Source organism: Cetorhinus maximus, chromosome 9 (genome assembly GCF_964194155.1).
Source record: "Cetorhinus maximus chromosome 9, sCetMax3.hap1.1, whole genome shotgun sequence".
NCBI classification, from domain to species: Eukaryota; Metazoa; Chordata; class Chondrichthyes; order Lamniformes; family Cetorhinidae; genus Cetorhinus; species Cetorhinus maximus.
In genome coordinates this window covers 137,707,154-137,726,431 of record NC_135887.1, presented here as the reverse complement: position 1 = coordinate 137,726,431, position 19,278 = coordinate 137,707,154, and positions in this window count along the sequence as shown.

Here is a 19,278-nt window from a genome sequence, read left to right as displayed (position 1 = left end):
GGGGGAAGGAGAGAAACAGAAGAAAGACGTGGGTTAAAGCCTAAGGCAAGAGGAACCTGAATGAGAGGTATGGCTTGCTCAGCAAGTGGAAAGCTGTTAGATCTAATGTGAAAGGTTTCACAACAGGATTTCGATTAAAAAAAAGTTTGAAGTGTATGTATTTGAAAGCTTGGAAGTACTTCAAAGTGATGGATTGGTAAATAGTGCTCTACCTTTCCCAAAAAAAAAGGTATCCAAAAAGCATATGAAACAGCTGATCAAAAGCAGAGGACAAAAATTCAAAATAACCCAATGGTCCAAACTGAGAACTGAACGTGGGCTCCCTATCTGCTTAGTTATGCTCTGAGAATGTTCTGAGAAAGGTTGTGGTTAAGAAAAATATGTATTTAAAATATTATTGCTTGTTTAACTATATCATATGGGTTATTATGAGCATCGCTGTGATTACTATAATAGCTGCTCTGGTACCACAAAATAAATCTGAGGTTTGGACAAATCTCTTTAGTCATTATTGCTCATTACCTCCATTTCCCATAGATTACTATTATTATTTGTTATTACAAGCTGTCACGCTGTGAAGGAGAGGGCACGAGAAGTTCATTAAGCGCAAAGACTTTAACATATCACACCAACATGTCCTCTACTTTTCAAAAGCTTTTGTTGAAATTGAAATAAACATTTGATCTTGGAAATACCAAGTACCAATTAAGCCATCGTTACAAAGATGAATCATCAGTTTTAAATAATACTTCCTGCCAAAATGTTTTCTTCATTCTTGTTATGTTCTTGACAAATAAGATAAAATGGGCTCCCATTTTTATTTACGTGCAAACATACAAATTAGGAGCAGGGGTAGACCATTCGGCCCCTGATTGTGGCCTCCGATCTGCTATTCTGCCTACCCCCTATACTCTTTAATTCCCTTGTCAGTCAAGAATCTATCTATCTCTACCTTAAAAATATATCAATGATCCTGCTTATATTTCACCCCTTTCCTATTTCTGCTTAGTTCTGTTGAAGGGTCATGAGGACTCGAAACGTCAACTTTGCTCTTCTTCGCCGATGCTGCCAGACCTGCTGAGTTTTTCCAGGTATTTCTGTTTTTGTTTTGGATTTCCAGCATCCGCAGTTTTTTGTTTTTAACCCTGCCTCCACTGTCCTCTGGGTAAGAGAGTTCCCCAGACTTACGACCCTCCGAAAAAGAATTCTCATCATCCCTGTCTTAAATGGGATACCCCTTATTTTTAAACCCCTAGCTCTGGAAACTTGAGCATCCACCCTGTCAAGTCCTCTCATGGTCTTATCTGTTTCAATAAGGCCACCACTCATTCCTCTAAACTCCAATGGATACAGCCCCAACCCATCCAACCTTTCCTCGTAAGATTTAAATGGTGCCAACTCATTTGAGGGCTGTTGAATTATATGGACAGTCATGGAAATTATATTGATGAATAAAATAACCTTTCTTGGCCCTTCTAAAACTGAGGAATGATTTTATCGATGTGGTTATGTTTCTATACTCAAGACATAAGATGAGCTGAGAAATTCCCTAGTGGCATAATAGTGTACAAACATGTTTGCATGGCTTAAGCCCTGGTATAACTTAGTGAAGAATGTGGAGCAACACAAACATGTTAAGAGTTTCTCTGCTTGATTTGTGTTAGCTGATGTAAATGATTTTTGTCATGTTAAGAAATGAGGCTAATCCTGACAAGAATGGGACCGTCACATTTCCAGGGTCAAACATTTGCATAATGCTCACAGGTCCAAGTGCGGGTTTGGGTACTTGTGGAGAACACACTTGGGACAGAATTTAACTCTGCCCTTGGTTGTGGGCTGGGAGGCAGGAGGATTCGGCAGGGATGGAGAGCCTGTCGTCTCCCTGGGTGTTGTCAAAGGTGCTAGGCCAGTATTCTAGTAAGGGAGAGTGTTGTAGGGTGGCCAAGTTGCCTAATTGTAATAGAGTTGATCTGCGGACACTTCCTGAGTGGAAACATTAAGTTTATTTACAATATACTCAGCAGCAACTACATGTGTGCTTTCAGCTCCAACTCTATCTCTACACTGACTGTGGAGGTAGCCCGTGCTACTCTCCTATTGGTTATTACAGATCATGTGATCCTCCCTAACAAGTATTATTCTTAAAGGTACATTACACATTAAATAAAACCATAATTACTACATTCCTCCCCCTTTAGCTCGGCTGTACATATATTTACAAGTACATATTTTTCAAGACAACATAATATTTACACTGGGTAAGGAATTTACAAATTCAGACTTTCAGGTGGTTTCCTGGTACGTGTGGAACATCTCAGCTCCACAACTTCAGATGCCTTGTCAGGAACCTCCTTTTCCGGAGTTGCCTGAACATCAGGTGTTTCGATGGGCACCTGCAGTTCTGTATCCTCAACTCTTACAGGAACTTCAGACATGCCATTTCTGGACTGAGCATCTTCTTCAAGAAATACAGACCCGGTCATGGTCACAGGTGGAACCATATCTTGATGATTTGTCTCTCTCTTCCTTAAATGGTCCACATGTTTACGAATGATCTGGCCTTCCACTTCCACATGGTAAGATCAAGGTCCAGTCACCGCACTTGTTTCACCCGGTAATCACTTTGGTCCTTCCCCGAGGTTTTTCATGTATACCAGCTCTCCCACGGTAAATTTCCTCTCACGACATTTACGGGGATAGGAAATTTAAAAACTTTTGTTGCGGACCAACTGAGAGGGCTAAATAGAAGGGGAGCCAGTTCACTCCACCTCACCCAGTCGTAACAACATTTAGATTTGTTTCACCTGAATCCTGGAGTTTCAGACTGAAAGGATGAAGAGGAATTGTGCGGGGTCATGGAAGGTGATCAGCCAGTACAGATACCCCTGTGCCTGTGTCAAGTTTGAAGTGTGTTGGTGGTTTCCTGGTACGTGTGGAACATCTCAGCTCCACAACTTCGCTCCCTAAAATGATGGACCAAACATCTTGGGAACACTGGCTAACTTTCCCAAGGGAGTGCGAAAAAGGTGCTAATTTCTGATGATGTCATCATTTGTCATCCCATTGTTTAGAGACGCTAATGGAGCAGCAATGCTGGAAATATCCCCTCCTGCCACATCTGAAACCCTCAGCATCCCCTGCTGGGCAATCCTGCTGTTCGTGCTCTCGTCTCGCACCGCGTCGGAGGCATTTCAAAATGGCGGCGAAATGGTTTCCCGTCTTTGGTGCCATTTTGGTGGGCTTCAGCACAGCCAGAATTACCGAGGGCAGTCCCACAAAAGAAAGGAAAGAACCGACCTGGACTGGTTGTGGATGTTTCTCACGGTGGGTCTTGCTACAGCAATCTCCATGTAAGCCTTCGAGGCGTGAGTAAGAGAGGGATACGGGCCATGACTGTTCTTGCAGTTCATTGCTACCCATCCAAGGTGAATGTGCCACCGCGATGCTTGACAGGGCATCTCGCCAAAGCAGGCGTAGCTGCTTGGACCGTGGGTGTTCGTCATGTGGCACCAACAATGGACTAAATTGGTGCCGTCATCACTGCTCCCATGTTGTAGAAGGAGATAGGCCAGGATGCTAGCAAGTGAGAGCTGCAGCGTGGCCGGCTATTTACTCAAAACTGGTTTATTCTGCTATTTACAGCGTGTACATAGTAAGCTATTGGGAGATACATCTCCCCTCAAGGCTGCTCACCTGTTCCCTACTGTACCTCACAAACGTCTCTCTGATGTCATCGCCACATTATCATGTGCTCCATAGGTTAGCGTATCCATTCTGTTGACCCCCTACACCACACTGACCTCCTCCGATTCAAACAGGAATGAAGAAGGTCAAGGACTTGCCTTCCCACCCACAAGCCAATCGCTGATTACTCAATTTATAGTCAGCGCACTCCTAGAAGGATGGACCCTGGAGGTCACATACTTAAATTGGACCCTCCAATGTGGATTTTGCACCCCAAAAAACAGGTGTGACAGAGGCTAAAGGCTCACCCCGCGACAGAAATTCAAGATTTGAAGGTGTCCCTATCATAATTGAATGATGGTACAGTCTTTCCTTATTCCCCTCTTCTTGTCTTCCTTTGTCCATCCCCTCAGATATACATAGGTTCAGAACAAATTTTTTTTTAAATTACCCTCAGCCACTCAGGCCATTTTTTATATGAATCAACAATGCAAAATTTCAAATGCAAAGTTTCATGGCTACATGAGCTCAACCATCGATAAGCTCCAATTCTTGAAAAGCTCTGCCACCTACATTCCATCCTTCATTAAGACCCGTTCACCTACCAATCCCATTCGTGCTGGCCTCCATTGACTGTCCTCCATTAACTTAACAACTCTTTGCCCTCACATGCGAATCACTCCATGGCTTTATTCTTCCTCCTCTTTACAGCCTCCTCCAACCCTACCTCCCAGTTCAGGTCTTCCACACCTCTACTTCCAACTTATTGTGCATTCTTGCCTCTCAATCGTTCACTCTTCCTGGCAGAGCCTTCAGCCATCATAGTCCTACACTCAGGAATTCTCACCCTAAATTTCCTCTGCCTTGTTTCATTCTTCCCTGCTTTCAAAGGTCACCTTCCCCTTTGATTGCGTTGTCAGTCACCTTTTCGAAATTTTCCAGGGTACCAGGGTTAATTTTCTACATTTGGTGATGGCTTTGGCTGTTGGCAGGGCAATCATTCACCGATTCAATTCTAAAAGCAACAGGTTCAGAAGTGGCAGCAATCATCACCTCTGAAGAGGGGGATTGAAATGTTAGAGGCGCAAGAAATATTTTCTGAAAGATCTAGAGACAAGTATCCTCTTTCCCAAAAATGTTGAATTTGACACTGTGTCGGTTGAAGATTGTAGCTTGGCAGGTAAGACAATTACATTCCCTCACCAGTCCCCACTCAACGATTGCAGCCAATTCCACTACATAACAAGTTCGCCTGCAGTGTATAATCCATTAAATGAAGTTAACATTTTAGCATTTTTCTTTATGCTGTTCTCACAACAAAACACAGTGATGCAATGATTTAGTCTACAGGGTGTATTTTATGGGGGTGCTTTTGCCTTGCGTCCCCCACCTCCCTGGTTAGAAAACTCAGTCGGCAGCTTGCCAAGTTTAAGAAGGCAGCCTCACAGTGATAATACACTGCGGGGTGGTGGGGGCTCTTAACAAGGTGAGTGGGGGAGGTCCCCCCTCAGAAAAAGGAAGTCCCGCCTTCAAGAGCTGCTGGCTAATCTGATTGGTCAGCAGCAGAGTAGCCCCAGCAGCACCAGAACTCAGTCGTTGCTGCTGCTGGGACGCAATCCCCAGGAGAAGATTCATTGATGCCAGAGTAACAGGGAGGAGGATTTGGGGACCCACTGGGGTGGGGGGGTGGGGAGCAAGTGCGGGGACCATTTGGAGGCCGGAAGGGAGGCACAAAGTGGGTGGACAATCGTGGTGGGGGGGAGGAGGTGGCAATACCCTCAATGAGCACAGCAGACCCCCCCCAAAAGAGGTACCTTCCCTTCCTTCCTGCCTTTTAGCCCTAATTGCAAAAGTAGCAGGTTGGTCTCCTTCGTTCTGTCTTCCCCAGCTGCATAGATTATTGTGGTGGACTGGAAATAGGCCCTGAACTGGCCATTAAAAGAGAAAGACGTCTGAAGTTGAACCAAAAGGTTAAGGTGAAGATATGTGGTCCTCACACATAATTGGCCAGGATGTTTAGTGGGAAGGTTAGATTTGTACATATAGAACATGTTTTACCTTCAGAGGTTTACAGAAAAGCAGGAAGTTGAGAAGAATCAAATGAGTCTGATGAATCGGATAGTTGGGATACGAGTAGAGTACCGATAGTCTCTTCAGTGCAAGTCATGCCTGAAACCAGTGCAGATCCAAATCAGAGTCAGACAGAGATGACTGATGAAGTGGAAAATGCAATTGAAGATCAATGTCAAAATCAGTCTTAGTTGGAGAAAACTTCTCCTCAGACTCAGGACAAGATGGGTCAAGGTCCTTCCCCAAGTTCTGGAAGTTTGGTTCAATGAAGAAAGTTTCCTTTTAGGAATAGGAAACCAGCTGTCAATTTTGATTTGTAAATAAATGGGAAACAAGACATGTATATAAGTTGTATAGAACATTGTGTAACGTTTTCATTAAGGGAGGAGAGTGATGGAACCCTCTTGTGTCCATTCGTGTACGGACCTATATAAACTAAACCGGATTAAACTAACTTCACTTTTGTACCCAACCACATGTTGTACACACAGGAGTTTTTGTTCTGTTCAGATATCACAACACACCGATGGGATAGTCTGCCACAGTCCAGAAGAGAGAGGGCAGCTAGAGGCTGAAAGTCTTTATGGTTCACCATGCAGGAATACAGGTGGCAGCTGGTTGGAAAGACCAAATTCGTGAGGAACCAAAAACAAGGCTGGAGGATTTGCCTAGCTTTAACCAGAGGGAGAAGTCTATCTGGAAGTTTGAATTTTTTTAAAAGGTTATCAGTCTCTACGGGATTGTAACAAATCATGTATAAATTCAATGTTAACTGTGTTGAGGCAGCGCAGAGCAAAGTCAATGACTAAGATTAATTTTGTTATGGTGCAGCCTGGCACAACCTTCCCAGGCAAGCAGATTATACGTAAACAGATCCTGATTCAGTATTCTGAGAAAAGGAGGTAAATTGGTCCTGTGTGTTCCAGGTGATTAAAGGGTTCATTTCACCTCCACTCCAAATCTTGCTTCAGGTATTTTTGATTCTAATTGTATTAGATTATCAGATTCTCATTCATCTGGGTCAACAGCTCATTGTCAATTTCGCTCTTTCGTTTGCATTTGAAAATTACTGCTTTCTCTGCTGTTACTGTCCCACTGATATAACTACACAGAGAAAGGAAAAGTAGTGATAAAAGCGCTGCCCTTTTCAACCTGTGAAATGTATTTCTGGCTGGCGAGCAGGTGGTCACAGACTAATCATTTAATAATGACACGGATGACACTTTAATGCTTCCTGCACCATTTTCCAGCCTTTGTACTGCATGCATAGCACTTCTGATTATCATCCATACACATCATTGACATGACACACCAACCCCAGCCCTCTCCCTGACAACAGTCTGAACCAGACTATTCACAACCTTGATGGCATAACTTGACCTCGAGATAGGCCTCCAACCACATATCGCATGCCAAGACTAAGACATACTATTTCCATCCCTGTAACATCGCCCAACTCCATTCCTGCCTTAGCTTACCTGTTGCTGAGCTCCTCATCCATGCCTAGGTGACCTTAATTCCAATGTAGCTCTGGCTGGTGTGAGGAAACCCACTGTTTGTGACACCAAGGGAGGACAAGCCTGCAAGCTGTTATCTGCACTAATTTTGGTTTCAAATCCTGTATTTTTTAGACAGTCCCCAACTGAAAGAGGAACTAAAATGTCAGTTGCAGGGAAGGGAGTTGGGAATTTTGGATGCCAGATTCCTGAAAAATCAGACCGTGGCCTGAGGTTGTTTCCGTTTTCCTTATAAGGAAACAGAGGCTGCTTGTATCCAAAAGGATAAGACACGGAGAGTTCCCAGAGGTCAGATTTCAGCAGGAAGTCAAAGCAGGTAGGCTGTGGAGAGCTGTGTGTATGTGTACGCCTGTGTCTGTGTGTGTTCGTCTGTGTGAATGTGTCTGTGTGTGTGCATCTGTGTGAGTGTGTCTGTGTGTGTGCATCTGTGTGAGTGCGTCTGTGTGTGTGCATCTGTGTGATTGTGCCTGTGTGAGTGCGCCTGTGTGTGTGCGTCTATGTGAGTGTGCCTGTGTGTGTGCGTCTATGTGAGTGTGTCTGTGTGTGTGCGTCTGTGTGAGTACGCCTGTGTGTGTGTATCTGTGTGAGTGCGTCTGTGTGTGTGCGTCTGTGTGAGTGCGCCTGTGTGTGTGCGTCTGTGTGAGTGCGCCTGTGTGTGTGCATCTGTGTGAGTGCGCCTGTGTGTGTGTGCGTCTGTGTGAGTGCACCTGTGTGTGTGTATCTGTGTGAGTGCACCTGTGTGCATCTGTGGGAGTGCGCCTGTGTGTGTGCATCTGTGTGAGTGTGCCTGTGTGTGCGTCTGTGTGAGTGTGCCTGTGTGTGTGCATCTGTGTGAGTGCGCCTGTCTATGTGCGTCTGTGTGTGTGGCACCCTTGAAAGCTGTCATGAGCCGAGCTAAGGAGGTACTGCAGGAGTGCACTCTTCCGGTGATGATCGTTTCCGTGGAGCTCGGACAGAGTAAAGCTGCTGTGGGAGTGACTCAATGGCCAAATCTTGTGTGAAGAAAAGGAGTTGAACTTTACCTGAGGAAGGCAGGATTGCAAAGGACAACTTTGGGACTGCAGGTCTTGCCATGTGTGATATGGAGACTGCCAGTAAACCTGGGAGATCCATCATTGTTGTATTGGCTATTTAAAGTGTAACTTATAGTTCTTGGTGACTGCAATTTGTCTGTTAATTTATGTTTAATGTATGTTGATTTTAGTTTGATTGTTAAAGTAAAAGTTCTAAAAAGTGAAATCTTGTCGCTTGTTTCTTCCCTTGGGGTCCTTTGGTAAGTTCAGTTCTTTTAGGTTATTGGTCTCATGATATTAGCTTCTCATGCTTTGGAACATTTTATTATGTAAAACTTGCTTTATAAGTACAAGTTATTGTTATCATCCTCACAGCTGAGGCACAGGGAATGTATCCCACCACCCAACCCACAAAATGGGCGTCTTCAAATTTCTCTGACCCTGTATCTTCCAGCGGTTGAAACAAGCTTTAAAAAGCTGACTAAATCTGCCTGTCCTTTAATTGACAGTCATGCCTCGAGACACGGATTCCTGTCAAAACTGTACTGGATGATGTGGCTTGGGAAAGGCCCTGCCAACTGAACGCTCTAATTGAGTCACATCTCCATTCTCAGGCTGCTCCCAATAGAATGAACACTCAGAGCAACAATTCACGGCCAACACAGGATTCGTTCTCCAATGCCTCTGTAATGGTGATGTTTGTATATATGAACTGGCATAAAGCAAAGAGTTATACCTTTGTCAGCTCTCTGCACTCCTTTGCATAAAGCAGCAAGCATTTTTTGCTTCGTAATGCCTTAAATGAGGACCCATTCCCAGTTGCACCGTTATTAACCTGTTGATAGTCTGACTGCCTTCCGACAACATTAATAGATATCTCACTCTCAGAGCAGTTAGGGCAGTGACAAAAAAGGAACACTGCTGACAACATTCTCCGAGGTAATCCCAAAATGTCTCTGAGTCGCTCTTCATTATTTTTGAACTCAAAGCTTGTGTGATATACAATTCAACACCAACTGATGAGGTTCATATTGAACTTGATAAATAAAACTGACTACCTAATTTATATTCTCCATTTAAGGTTTTTTTTTTTACCTTGTTTGTTACATCAGCAATCTGTGCTCTACTAATTTTTGAATGGGCCCAACAAGATTACCGCAATGCATCAGTGGACATGTCGAGTCGCTTTTAACTTCAGTAAAAACAGTTTTACACTGTTTATATTTCTTCCTTTTGCATTCCTACTTCTCTCACCAATTTCTCTCCCCTCCTCTCCTAAGATCTTGACCCCCCCTCATGGCCCTTTGTTCAAGAGTTCACGTAAAGAGCTTAGACAGTGAGGGCATTAGTTCACATGTGGCTGAGCCCAAACCTCACTCCACCTGACCTCAAAGGATGCCCATTTTCCAGGGAAGAGTATTAGATAACAATCTAATTATTGACACCAAGCCACTGTTATGACCAGGTGACAAGGGTCGAACTGGCTCACCTCTATTCAGCCTCCCCAGGTTGGTCACAACAAAAGTTTAAGTTTCTTTTCCATGAGGACCTGTCTTTGCCAAATCAGAGCGTATTTAACTATTTAGGCTGTGGGCAATAAGCAGCCAATCAAACAAGGTTTTCTTGAATTCAAGAAAGAGAGAATTTATTAACCCCTAAACCTGAGGTAAATAATAAAAAGGCAACGTCTCAAATGCACAGGTATCAGAAATAAGGGGAGTTAGGGTCCAATAAAAAATGTTAAAGGAATATATGGTTAAGTGTCCTTTGATTATCCTTGAGATTTTAAACATTGCGGCCAATTTAGGTTAGCTGCTTTTGCAGATGCGGTCAGATGTGGAAGATGTTGCAATTATTACGAGATTTCAGTTTGCTGATAGATTTCTAGTGATGTTGACTTCTGAACCAGGTAATACACTTATTCCAAAAGAGTGAGAGGGAGAGAGAGAGAGTCCCGCTTTCAGTCTGCCTCTTCTGCCGAGAGCCTTCTCGCAATCTCGCTGCAGTGACTGAAGCCTGACCTGAAATACTTCACCTATTCTGTATTTCCAAGGGGTTTTGGGTGGGTCTGCCTGTGGCAGCCATTGTTTCAATACCCAGCACTTTGCATTTTAATGTCTCTTCCTTAGACAGTGATGAGTTTTGATGGGTCTCTGAACTTATTCACCTTGGACGGTGGCCTTGCGTGTTTCAGTAGTTTCTGGCATCTCATCTCAAATTGCAAAATTTGCAGTTAATGGAAAGTTGAAAAATCACATTTTCAGAATTAAAGGGGCACAGCCTTGTGACATCACTTAAGGAGATATTAGTACAGTTGGCTGATAGCTTTCTACAGGGGCAGCTCAAAGGAGGAAAGAGAGGCAGAGATGTGGAGAGACTTTGAGAGAGGATTCCAGAGCTTAGGGCCCAGCCCCTACCATGAATTTAACCTTTTATGCTCTTACTTCCGAGATCTGTAGCCCAGATTATACCAGGTTCTCAACCCAATCACCGTTCAGTTATTTACCACCACCTTTCCCGATCTCACAACAATGAGCAACCCCACGGCTTCCACATTCAGCCATTCCTCTGCGCTAGAATTTTAAGCTGTTTTATGCAGAAAAATCTGGGCCTCCAGGCACAATAAAGCCATGATTTTATATGCACAGAAAATAAAACCACTGATCAAACCTGAGCGTACACCAAAGAGCAAACGCTTCATACATACAAAAAGGGCATCGTCCAAAAGTGAGATATATAAAATAGCGAGCTCCTGACCATGCACACAATGAAATCTTGATATGCAGGATCAATGGTTCCTCGAAGCTGGGTGGGTACATTGCCAAGCAACAACTGGGAATGTGCTGTATGGGGAGCAAACATGTCCACAATGGGCTGTAATGGTAAGATCACGGGACTGTCAATCCAGAGGTCCAGGCTAATGCTTTGGGGACATGGCCTCAGACCAATGCAGAGATGAGATGACACTAGCTTTTAAGTGTGCAGGATATTTATTCACAATGTTTTATACAATGCTTTAAGTGTCTATGGTGTAAGATTTTAGGGTTCAGGATCCACAGATACCTAAGATAGGCAGTCATGTATGTGTATGTAGCTTATTCAGTAATAACAGTTTAGGTATTGTGGTGAAGCGGAGTGCTATGTACTTTTAAGAGAATGTAGTTAATTGAACATGTGGCTGTATCGACCAATCGCTATACAGCACAGGCTACTTGGGTAACTGTAAGTCTAGAGCTGGAGGTGATTGAAGAAACACACATGGTGTTCGTCTCTGTTCTTAGTTCCAATAAACCACCAGTGTTTGTTCAGTTAATCAGTCTTTCTGCCTATATTGTTTCAAGCGCCAACTAATGTGTTAATATCAAGGGCGCAGCCAGTGATCGCCGGACAAAGCGAACCTGATAATCTAAAACATAAAACTGGCGATGAGGGTAAACCAGACTAATTAACGGCAGTCAAGAAAGCCGTGGTAAGCCGGCTATGTTACTGTTTGAAAGCGTAGTCTCCTTAGTCATCGAGTATGCTGCAGTTTGGACATCTTGAACCATTCAACCCCGTTTCCGATGACTGGTCTAATTATGTCGAACGCCTAGTGTCTTTCTTCACCACTAACGACATCGCGGGGGGGAGGACAAGAAGAGGCGATTCTTTTGCCCACAAAACGTATGGGCTGATCCGCAGCCTCACATCACCTCACCCCCGAAATGAAGACTTTCGATGTGTTAGTAAATATTGTAAAAAAAAACCACCAGAAGCCAAAGCCCTCAGTCACTATGCAGCGTTTTAAATTTAATTCGAGGAATAGGCTTCCAGGAGAGACAATCACTAGCTATGTAGCTGCTTTAAATCAATTATCGGAATATTGTGAGTTCAGAACTTCATTTAACGACATGTTAAGAGACTGATTGATATGCGGAATCGGGGATGATGCTATTCAAAAGCGATTGCTATCTGAAACTAATCGAGACTTCAGTAAGACATTAGAATTGGCAACAGCCATGGAGAGGCTGTTAGAGACTCGGAGGCAATAAAAGATACACAAAATGGCGCCGTCCATCTTATAGGGTGGGAGGGTCATTAACAAAAGAGGCAAAAAAGTCGGACTCCACAGAAAGGCAGGGAACACCCCCTATGTACAGACCATTGAAGAACAACAGGACTACAGTGAAAACCCACCACATTCATGAGATAAATGCATCCAGGCAGCCTGCAGGCGAGAGACAGGTCAGAAATATCGAATGTTTTTTCTGCCACTGCAATGGTCACATAATGTGCAGCACCGTCAAGATCGGCTGAGGCAGCATTTTAAAAACAACGGTAGAAATCACAAAATCTGTCTCATTGAAGAACCAGAGGAAGCAGAGCCTGACATCTATTCATTAAACAACCTGAAAGTGGGTAGAACTGAACCAATCCAGGTGGTCATTAGAGTCAATGAACAACCCATCAGGATGGAGGTCAATTCTGGGGCATCGATGTCTGTCATAGGAGAACATACATTCAGATACTTGAATAAAGGAGTCCATCCTTTAAGTTTGGAAGAATCGGACACTAAATTAAAAATATATACGGGTGAAGAAATAAAGAGTGAAAGGGATATGTCAAGTCCTGGTGTAGTTTGGGGATCAGTCTGGAAATTTATTCCTTATCGTAGTAGCTGGGGGGTGGGCCCCAGTTTAATTGGCTCAAAAAGATTAAATTGCAATGGGCTGAGATTTTTCAAATTGGAGCGAGAAACTTACAGGAATTGTTACAAAAATACGCTTCCATTTTCAGTGACGAGCTAGGAAGGATTCGTGGGCTACAAGCCAAAATCCACATGGACCCTAATGCAACCCCCAGGTTTATCAGAGACAGACTAGTCCGTTATGCTCTACTGGTTAAGTGAACTAGAGTGAACAGAACTAGGTTGAGGCCGAGATAAACAGGCTGGAAAAGTTGGTTATCTTACAATGGTGCAAATTTCTGAGTGGGTGGCACCCATAGCACCCGTACTGAAACCAGACCAAAGTGTTCGCTTATGCAGTGACTATAAGTTAACTGTAAACAAAGTGGCCAAACTTGATAGACACCCGATACCGAAGATTGATGAATTATATTCGAAATTGGCAGGGGGACAACACATATTCAAAACTCGACATGAGCCACACCTACCAGCAGGTAGAGTTGGAGGAAGGCTCTAGGGAATTTGTGACCATCAATACACATCGAGGATTGTTTCAGTATACTCGACTACCCTTTGGGGTCTCATCAGCGTGTGCTACTTTCCAGCGTACCATGGAAAATCTGCTTCGGGGACTGCCCCATGTCGGTGTTTATCTGAATGATGCCTTAGTCACTGGACTAACTGAGGAAGAACACTTAGCTAATTTGGAGGAGGTGCTGAAATGCTTCTCACAAGCTGGGGTGCGCCTGAAATGAGAGAAATGTCTTTTCCAAGCCAAAGAGGTAGTTTCCTTGGGCCATAAGGTCAAAGTTCAGGGCCTGCATCCCGTGGAAGAAAAGGTCAAGAATATTCGCAAAGCACTTACACCAAGAAACACTACAGGACTAAAGGCCTTCTTAAACATGATAAACTACTATGGGCGATTTCTCCCAAATCTATCAACCGTACTGGCTCCGTTATACCCATTGCTTAAGAAAAACCATAAATGGATTTGGCAAGCTCCATACCAGGAGGCGTTTCTGAAGGTAAAGCAATTGTAAAGATCATCAACCTGACTGGTCCCCTTTGACCCAAAGAAAGAATTGATTTTAACTTGTGACGCATCCCTTTATGGAGTAGGGGCTGTACTTTCACATCGGATGGTGGATGGCTCCGAATGGCCCATTGGTTATACATCTCCCACGTTCAGTGCTGCAGAGCGATGATATTCTCAAATTGAGAAGGAGGCTTGTCTGTTGTGTTTGATGTTCAGAAATTCCATCAATACCTCCACGGTCGCCATTTTCACATTATATCTGACCACAAGCCTCTGCTGGGATTATTTGGAGAAGATAAGGTGATACCCCACCATCGCATCTGCTCACATCCAGAGGTGGGCACTGATATTGGCTGCTTACAAGTACACTTTTATTCACCAATCTGGAAGCCAGGTCACACATGCTGAGCCGCCTCCCCCTACCAGATAACAATGTGATCTTGGGGGAGCTTTTATGAATTAGTGCTCCCATTGCAAAGCAACAAGAGTCCACAATGGGGAGTTGGGTACAGAGATCAGTGCAGCCAGGTCATTTTCCATAGAGGAAACTGGATGTGTTTTTGACTTTCTATTCATTAATTTTAATGGTCAGAAAACCAATGGCTGTATCCCTACAATTTCATGTAATGTGCAAAATTGTTGGGGAGGCAGTGGCGTAGAGATATTGTTGCCAGACCCCATGAAGTCTCACTGGGCATCAGGTCAAACGCAGGCAAGAAAACTTCCTGCAGATTACAAAGTATCTCCCACTCTCAGCTGATGAATCAGTACACCTTCATGTTGAACACCACATGTGCAAGGGCGCAGAATGTTCTCTGGGTGGATGTCTTCAATGTCCAGCACCAAGAGTGGTGCCAATACTGACCGAGCAGGTCATGTCCTAAAGGTCAAAGCTGCTAGACTGGGTCTGCGGCAGGTGGTGAGGGAAAATCATACTTGACCTTCTTCTCACCAACCTGCCTGTCGCAGATGCATCTGTCCATGACAGTGTTGGTAGGAGTGACTATCGCACTATCCTTATGGAGATAAAGTCCCGTCTTCACATTGAGGATACTCTCCATCGTGTTTAGTGGCACTACTACCATGCTAAATGGGATAGATTTCGAACACATCTAGCAATTCAAGACTAGGCAACCGTGAGGCGCTGTGGTCCATCAGCAGCAGCAGAATTGTACTCGAGCACAATCTTTAACATCATGGCCCAGCGTATCCCCCATTCTACCATTATCACCAAGCCATAGGATCAACCCTGGTTCAGTGAAGAGTGCAGGAGGGCATGCCAAGAGCAGCACCAGGCATACCTAAAAATGAGTTGTCAACCTAGTGAAGCTACAACACAAGACTATTTGCGTGCCAAACAACATAAGCAGCAAGTGATAGACAGAGCTAAGCAATTCCACAATCAAAAGATCAAGTCTGAGCCCTGCAGTCCTCCCACAACCAGACGTGAATGTGGTGAACAATTAAACAACGCAATGGAGGATGAGACTCCAAAAATATCCCCATCCTCAATGATGGGGGAGCCCAGCACATCAGTGCAAAAGATAAGGCTGAAGCACTTGCTACAATCTTCAGCCAGAAATGTCGAGTGGATGACCCATCTTGGCCTATTTCGGAGGTCCCCAACATCATAGATGCCAGTCTTCAGCCAATTTGATTCACTCCATGTAATATCTAGAAATGGCTGAAGGCACTGGATATTGCAAAGGCTATGGACCCTGAATAAAAAATAAAATCACATAATCTGTGACTGTGAATTACAATCTGCACTATGAGTGCTCAATTGGTCTTTGAATATAAGCATGTTGCTCATTTGCACACGTCTGGACAGTAGATTCCCAGAATAATGTTTACATTCCATGATTAAGAATCTCAAATAGGCTCACCTGATTGCTGAAGAATATAACCTTGCAACTTTACAAATAAATTTCCAACCAGAGAATGATCAGCAAGCATACAAGGAGACCACTCAGTCCATCGTGCCTTTGAAAGAATTATCTGATCAGTCACATTACCCCCTGCACTTTCCTTATAGCCTGACAAACGTTTCCTTTTCAAATATATATCCAATTCCCTTTAGAAAATTACTATTGAAATGCTTCCACCACCATTTCAGGCTATGCGTTCCAGATTTTTTAAAAAACTCACTGAATAAAAGATATTCTCCTCATATAACCTTCTGTCAGCAAATGGAATTGTACTTGCATTCCACTTCCTGTACATTTAAGCTGAGACCATTAAGTACCAGTTTCTGTGAACACTTACCTTGCATCAAACATTCATTATTTAGTTTTGATGTAATATGCAGCACTGCACTGGACTTAAAAGTCCTGCTTCAAACAGAAAGATTACCAAAACACAAAGACAGCCATTGTCAACTAGAGCACATATTTATGTTAAAGATTTCTAGTAGATACGTTGGACTGCCATTTTTTTATTTGGTTCCTTTAATGTAGCCGCCAGTATCTATTTTGAGGGTAACCTGTCCTGGTTAAAAAAAAATGTCCCCCTGTCAAAAATGTAAAATTAAATATTTTTATGAATTTTCTCTTGCAGTTTCTTGCAGACTTTAAAACCAGGTGGAACATTTACTTAAATTTAAATCTGTTGGTGCAATTGCTGTTAACTTGGTGCAGTTTAATAGATATTAAATTTACCTGTTAAGCGATACATTTCAAGAGAAATGGCATCAGGCTAAAAATACAATAAAGGATGTCAGGAATGTATAAATAATCCTATTGAATTATTACAAATATATATTTTAGGAATAGCTACTTATTCATCTGCATGTGATTGTGCTAAAGAAGGTTGTTACCGAATGGGAAGATCTAAGCATCAGTTTTGCTGTGGTTTACTGTGACTGGGCCAAAGCACAGGAACATCAGTGTGGACTCATGACTCCAACCCTCTGTATATTGCTGTGGCATTTCCAAGGCTACTACTGAGACAGCAAGTAGAATGCCTGCAAGTGCAGTGTGCTCAATGCATTAATACATAAGTGCAACAATTGCAAGGAACTTTCTAAAGCATTAAAGTTAAGTCCCTTTTATTCACAAGGACAGTGGGCCAAGAGGTGAGGGAGAGCGAGGCTGCAAAGTTCAATTAGACCAGAATACAGGTGTGGGGATCAAGATGCACGATTAGCCCACACCCTCTGCTTCCATTGCAGACAAGCACGCTGCTGAGTGGCTGCACACCTGACCAGTGGGTGCAAAGAGAGGTTAGCACAAGTTCAGGCTAATGCCAACTTGCGCCTCTGAAAGGGAAAATGCATTCTGGCTGGGGAGAGTGCTGGTATTGGTTGCAGAAGGAAGTGTGAGCAGGAAGAATATTAAATTATGCCAGAACAGGACAGAGAGCAGGACCTCTGATTTTCCGATGCTGCATTGAAGTTTTTGGCCGAGGACATATGGAGGAGATGGGATGTCATCTATCCATAGGGTCCCAGGAGGCCCTGCAGACGAACTGTCAGAAGCCACTGGCAGCAGATAGCTGTAGTGCTCAATGCCAAGGGTAAACCCCCAAGGATATGAATACAGAATCATAAGAAAAGGACAAAGTCAGGAAATGCTTCTTCAAATGCCATGTTCTACTACCTGCACCATTTGTCTCACACACTGCTCAATCGACCACACGTCCATCAATAACCTACCAACAAACTCTATCAATCACAAGTCATACTTCACATCCCTCATTGGGAGGCAGTGGTCTAGTGGTAATTTCACTGAACTAGTAATCCAGAGGCCCAGGCGAATTCTCTGGGGACATGGGTTCAAATCCAAAGACAGCAGCTGGAGGAATATAAATTCAATTAATTAACCTGGATCTAAAATTTAGGTTAATGGTGATCATGAAACATTGTTGTAAAAAAAAAACATCTGGTTCACTAATGCCCTTTAGGAAAGGAAATCTGCTGTCCTTACCTGATCTGGACTACATGTGACTCCAGACCCACAGCAATGTGGTTGACTCTGAAATGGCCTAGCAAATCAATCAGTTGTATCAAACCACTACAAAGTCTAATGGGGATGAAACTGGATCAACCAGCATCGATCTAGGCACCTGAAATGACAACGGCACATCCAGCTCTGCAAAGTCCTCCTTACTAACATCTGGGAGCTAGTGCCAAAATTGGGAGAGCTGTCTCACAGACTAGTCAAGCAACAGCCTGACATAGTCATTCTCACAGAATCATATCTTACAGATAATGTCCCAGACATCAGCATCCCTGGATATGTACTGTCCCACCAGCAGGACAAACCTGCCAGAGCACAATGGTATCCAGTCAGGAAGGAGTTGCCCTGGGAGTCCTCAACATCGACTCTGGACCCAATGAAGTCTCATGGCATCAGGTCCAACATGAGCAAGGAAACCTCCTGCTGATTACCATGTACTGCCCTCCCTCAGCTGATGCATCAGTGCTCCTCCATGTTGAACACTTGTTAGGAAAAACACTGAGGATGGAAAGGGAACAGGATGTACTCTGGGTGGGAGATTTCAAAGTCCATCAGTAAGATTGGCTTGGGAGCACAACTACCTGCCTTTTCCTAAAAGACAAAGCTTCTAGACTGGGTCTTCAGCAGGTGGTGAGGGAATCAACAAGAGGGAAAATCCTACTTGACCTTGTCCTCACCAACCTGCCTGCCGCAGATGCATCTTCCAGGACAGCATCGGGAGCAGTGACCACCACACAGTCTTTGTGGAGACTAAGTTCCATCTTCACATTGAGGATCCCCTCCATCGTCTTGTGTGGCACTACCACCATGCTAAACGGGATAGATTCCGGACAGATCTAGCAACTCAAGACTGGACTTCCATGAGGCGCTGTGGGCCATCAGCAGCAGCAGAATTGCACTCAATCACAATCTATCACCTTATGGCCAGGCAAATGTCTCTCTCAACCATTACCACCAAGCCTGGGGATCAACCCTGGTTCAATGAAGAGTGCAGGAGGGAATGCCAGGAGCATCACCAGGCATACTTAAAAATGAGGTGTCAACATGGTGAAGCTTTAACACAAGACTACTTGCGTGCCAAACAGCATAAGCAGCAAGTGATAGACAGAGCTAAGCTATCCCACAACCAACGGATCAGATCTAAGCTCTGCAATCCAGCCACATCCAGTCGTGAATGGTGGTGAACAATTAAACAACTCACTGGAGGAGGAGGCTTCACAAATAACACCATCCTCAATGATGGAGGAGCCTAGAACATCAGTCCAAAAGATAAGGCTGAAGCATTTGCTACAATCTTTAGCCAGAAGTGCCGAGTGGATGATCCATTTCGGCCTCC